At 30.0% G+C, this 6,000-nt stretch overlaps 1 long non-coding RNA gene across 1 annotated transcript; it reads right to left on the reverse strand.

Annotated features, from left to right (window-relative positions):
• Positions 1 to 1,415: 1,415 nt before the first annotated feature.
• Positions 1,416 to 5,578, reverse strand: LOC122268805 (uncharacterized). The gene is made up of 2 exons (XR_006224694.2): positions 5,462 to 5,578; positions 1,416 to 1,807 (listed from the first exon to the last, which is right to left on the reverse strand). It is a non-coding gene; the product is annotated as an uncharacterized lncRNA (long non-coding RNA).
• Positions 5,579 to 6,000: the final 422 nt, after the last annotated feature.

The raw sequence follows: 6,000 nt of genomic DNA on the forward strand, positions 1-6,000 counted from the left end.
TTTTTAAAATACCTTGAAGTAAAACCTAATTTTGGAAGATTTTTAAAGCCTTTTGCATCAATATTTAAATATTTGAATTAAGTGAGAAATATATATTTTTATGAATACAAGTAAATTATCGAAAAATAAGAAGCTTGTGATACTGTGTCATTGTTTTAATTTTTTTCTTATAAATTCAATCCGTTTCATATTTTGAAATTTACAGTAATACATATTAAACTGTACGGTGCATACTGAATTGTATAATAAATAAATATTACATTATAAATAAAGAAAGAAATAATAAATTACAAGAAGCACGTTTTGCCAAAAATACGTAATTTTACGAAAAGTTAACATAATTTCTTAAAATTTTATAATAATAAAGGATTGAACATCGAATGTAATAAATTATTTCTCATATTGTAGTTTTGAATACCTTTTATGTTTTTTAATAGCTTTTATGTTATTTTAAATGCAAATTTGCTTAGTATTCATTATAAAAATTAGTTTTGTTATGAATGAGAGAAAAATGACCTGAACAAAGCTGCCAATTCACTCGAATTAATTTGAAAAGTACCAAATAGATCAATTTTTGTCTACAATTGGTACTCTCTAATTAGTAATAAAATTACTCTAATTAGCATTATAATTTGTCATATATGTCCTATTTTCGTAATAAAAACCTAAACAGATTAATAAATTTTATCAAAATATTACTATTGTATTGGATTAGTTTAAAAACTTATGCGTTGAAAATATAAAGCATTGATGATTTATGAAAATTACTGACTTTAGGACTTCATTCTTCTTTTTTAAAGTTAGAAGTTAGAAGAAGTTAGTTTCTGAGTGTTTTGGCAACATTCAAATATTAGAAGCAATGAAATGATTCTCATGTGCTAATAAATAGTGAATGTATGTAGTTATTATTTTCAAAAGGATGAAAATGCAATACACAAATTTGAAATGATTTTAAGCAATAAAAAATTATATGACTAGAACTTAAATTTTTTTCAATTAAAAAGTGAAAGCTAAGATCAATTTTGTTCTAAAAATATTAAAAATTGAAGCTTATCTGTATAAGAAAAAAAACATTTTTTACTGATTTACAAATTTAACAAAAAATGTGTTACAAATCTTTTATAAAGGTGTAGTTTTTTATGTTATATAAAATTTCACAAAGCTAAGTTAAATTCATATTAAAAAAAATAATATTTGTTTAGAAATTGAATATAAAAAGTTACTAAATTAAACAATCGAAACTTAGGAATTGATAATTCATGTTAAAAAAATAAATTGCGTTTCATAAAGAAATACATAATTTGTTAATAATTATGTTTCTCTCTTAAATTATGAGTTTGCTAAATAATCCTCTGGAAACAAAGTAGTGTTTGCATACAAAAGATTTATCTACAAATTGCAATCATTATATATAATTCTTTTTAGTATCACCCTTTATTTTTTCAAGAATTCATGAAAACATCCAAAAACAGGCGTTACAAAGTAGTTATTCACTAAATTTTCTAAAATGTACACTTTAATGCATTCTAAAAGAATGTAATACAAAATTGGAATTCAAAAATAAAATTAGCATTGTCCAGTTTATACAATCCAGCAAAATAAAATAAAAAAAATAGTTTCACTGATCATAAAGATAGTTTTTAGGAAATATAGCGTTTTTATTAACTCGCTTTTAGTGTAGCAGGACGGGAGTTTGCACACAAAATTTCAACCTTTTTCCCACTAAGAGTTTTTTGGAGATCTGCACTGGATGCTAAAACAATTTCAATCGTTCGATCCTTATAGGCAGAATTTATCACCATATTATCTGCAAATAATATTTATCGATCATAAAAATATACACCATTATCCAACAAACACACACAAATAAACTAACAGAAATATAACTAAATAAAAATAATCAAAATATTTAAAAGTAACTTTTTTAAAGAAGATTAAAAGGACAAAAATGCAATGAAAGTTTAAATAAATAAAAATAATACAAAAAAAACATGAGACACAAAACAATTATCTTCTACGACCTCCCGAAATTCCTCACGCTTTTAGCAAATGCTGCTCTTTACCTTTTTTAATTTTAGTTGTGCCAAAAAAAAACATTCCATCATCCTTTAATGCTACTTAAGAAAGCAGTTTTTATAACTTTATTTCATTACAATTTATTTCTGTTGCTCAAAAAACATTCAAATAAACTTTAATCTTAAAACCTTACAGAATTAACTATACTTTATTCTTTGATATTCTTTACTTATCATCATGATCATTTAATTTTCAAATGCATAGGTTAACATTCCATTTTGCTTTAATGAAATCTCAAAAGCAAAATTCATGGAATCAGCTAAAAGCCTATTGATAAAAACATAACCAAAAGCTATTTTTAATTCCATTTCCCCTGCTTTTGTCTGCAGAGAGCAGGAACCGTTTGTTGATACACATGCCAGAAACATGGGTCACAAGTTAAGTACATTTCTTGTTCCTGCGAACAAAAGAACAACTTGTATTATGGAGCAGATCACATTAACCTTGGTCAAATAATTCATTTACCCAAGTGACACGTTGCGATCTTTTCCGTTTTGTACAGGAAAACATCCCACTGTTTATCACCAATCAGAAACACACAATGACTGTTTTGTACCTATCACAAAGAAGAACCCTCTTGAATAGAAGGATGCTCAAACTATCTGGTCTGTTACATTCATCCATACAATGTCACGTTTTGTGAATCAAACAAAGCCAATAACAAATGTTCCTTAAAATGGCGTATTATCATTGACTGAGAAAAAGAACGTTTCAGTTTTGTTTACGTTGAGCTTTTCATAATTTTAAACCAGCATAGTCGAATACGTTTGCAAAACGCTAACAAAGGATGTTTTGAATTATTTACAAATAGCAGTAGTAAATTTAATAAATAAAATGATACTTCATTTTCATCATCACATCAAATTTGCCAAGAGCTGAGAGAAAAACTTAAATATATATATATCTTAATGAGCGATAAAAATGAAAGAATACATGAATGCAAAGTAAAAAAACAAAAATGCACAGTGAAAAAATGACAAACCTCAATAACTTTTGGTAAGTAGGTAGGCACTTAATTTACGTCACACTAGAACTGCACAATGGGCTATTGGCGACGGTTTGAGAAACATCCCACAGGATGATTCGAAGACATGCCATCGCAATTTCGATCCTCTGCAGAGGGGATGGCTCCCCTGTTTTGGTAGTCTACGACCTGCGCACGAATTTGAGCAATTTATGGTAGAACAATTTAACAAGGACTGATACCGTACACCATCGGTCCCTACACAGGCTGATCAAAGTGGTCCCCCCCCCCGCTTGCTGAGAGCAGTCAGTGATGCTTGACTTCGGTGTTCTACTGGGAACCGAGTTTTTGCGATTAATCCACAACGGGACTCTATAACCTTTCATTTGGTTGGTTTTTGGAGTTCATTTACGTCGCACTAGAGCTGCACAATGGTCTATTGGCGACGGTCTGGGAAACATCCCAGAAGATGATACGAAGACACGCCATCACAATTTTGATCCTGTGCAGAGAGGATGGCACCCCCGTTCCGTTAGCCCGATGACATGCACGCGAAGTCGAGCACTTTACTGTAGAACAATTTAACGAGGACCGATACCGTACACCCTCGGTCCCTAAGCAGACTAATCCAAGTGGTCACCCACCCGCAGACAGACAGCAACCAGTGATGCTTGACTTCGGTGATCTGCTGGGAACCGTGTCTTAATGATCAGTCCACTGCGGGACCAATAACTTTCGAACTATTTTGATTTGATTCCTCGAATTATGTTTCAATCTAAACTGTAAAAAAGTGTTTCTTAAAATGGGGCAAAAATGTATCAAAGTAGTTCCAAAACAAATAATAGTCGAATTTGAAAATCCATGTATTTAAAATTGAGACAGCATATACTCGTTTTACAGCGAAAGTCATAGTATAATGTCCAGGGAGGAATGTGTCAGAGTGATGTTCGTCGACTTCCGGCACGATTCGAAGCAATGATCTCCAGCTTCTCAGTAGGATGTTCTTACCACCATAGTTGTACACCCCAGTCCAGGAACAGTAACGTTTTATATAGTAGCAGCAGAATGACTCATCACGACATGCTAACTTCCAATTTCCAATGGTACGAGAGGCTGCAATTTCGAAAATATGGTCCCAATAGCTTAGACAGGAGATCGGTAATTTAAACTTCACATTTTGCTTTTTAGCTATATCACAAAAACTTTAAAGTGAATGAAATGCATGTCGTGATGCGTCATTGCTTCCTAACTTTCCCTGCAGGAGGGGGGGGTGTACAATGCGCAAAATACAAAGCGAACCACCCTGTATAACTTTTGATCGAATGATCAAATCTTCCCGCTCTAGGACTGAATCTTAATGGCTCGAAGAGGGGACCTCAAATATGCTAATCAGTTAATGCAGACGATATTTACAAAATCAGACAGAAAAATGTACTTTCTCTGAATAAGCATACCTTTTTTTTGACAGATGCGGATTTCTGACCCCCAAAATATAGGAGGTAGACGTAATCTGAGAAGTATGGTCTCAATAGTTTGGTCGGGAGAACAGTCTAAAATTTGGACCCTATAATGATAATTTTATTTTTTGCGTAGTTCACGCTGTCTCAAGATCGTTTTAAACAACTTGAAAGTTTTTTTACACTCAAATGTAAAATTCTTTTATTCAAAGATAATGCCATGCAAAACATAACTCTCAGTAAGTGTTTATCATTTTATTTAATAATAGTCGAAAAACTTTTAAATAATAAGGTATAAAATTTTTTATGTCATTTTAAAGAGTGCAATTTCAAATGACGAAATGCAAAATTTGAGAGAAATCGGTCAATTAGTTTCTGAGGTATAAAATTTTGAAAAAGTGATAATTTTGAAATTTGATTTCGTGGGAACTATATGAACTATTTCGCTAAATTCCATATTTTGCCATTTAAAATTGCATTTTTCAAAGTGATGTTAAAAATTGTGTACCAATTCAAAATTTTTCAAACTTTTATTAAATAAGATAATAATAAATAATAAATATTTATCAAACTTTTTGTAGAAATAACAATACTTATCTTCTAAAAAACAGGCGTCCGTTTGAGATAAACGGTTTTATGCTGGAACACCAGCTAACAGTTTTTTTTTCCTTCTGTAAACTTAACAGATTCGCTTATAGTTTGTATGAGAAATGCGTAGCTTACGCGTTGTCATTCTCATAATTAAATGTAACTTTTCAATAAGATGAGATTGAATCTACCTTGTTTAAACTTTGAATCCCGTTAAAATATTTGAAATAATTTTTGAGTAAGTTGTCAGCGTCTTTAAATTCAAATTTTGCATATTATTTACAGTTTGTTTACTTTGAAGAAAAAAAAGTAACGTAAATAAATATATCAGAAATTCTTAAAAGTATTGGCTTTGAAATTTAAGAAAAATAAATACCTTGACTTCAACGATAAAACTTTAGAGGCCTTTTTAAAGTATTATTATTTGAAAATAAAACAGAACGCAGAAATATTTATAATTAGATTTGCGAAATAATGCAATGCTTGCGTTATCAGTTAAGCAAATATTGCAATACTTCTCAAATCTCATTACTGGAACTTCTAATAATAAATCCAACTTTCCGGTGTTTGGATTAAATTAAAATATTTAAACAATAACTAGACTTTCAATAAATTAAGTATACGAAAAATTTGTAAAACTATTTTCAACTTTGAATAAAAGTTTTAATGCATTATAAACACCCCTTTCTAATGAACTAAAACGTTTCGTCGAATTTGTAATTACTTTATGGAAAGTCATAGGATTTAGTTTCTTAAGAAAATAGTCTTTTTGGTTTTGACTAAATAGAGTTGCAGTCACATTGATTATTCGAGATACAATTCTTTGTAGTGTTAGCTTACTTCATAAAAATTGTTTCTTAATATACTTTTCGTAATTGCTAGTTTAAAAACAAGTTTAGCATAAAAATCATTTAT

This window comes from Parasteatoda tepidariorum, chromosome 5 (genome assembly GCF_043381705.1).
Source record: "Parasteatoda tepidariorum isolate YZ-2023 chromosome 5, CAS_Ptep_4.0, whole genome shotgun sequence".
Classification (NCBI taxonomy): domain Eukaryota; kingdom Metazoa; phylum Arthropoda; class Arachnida; order Araneae; family Theridiidae; genus Parasteatoda; species Parasteatoda tepidariorum.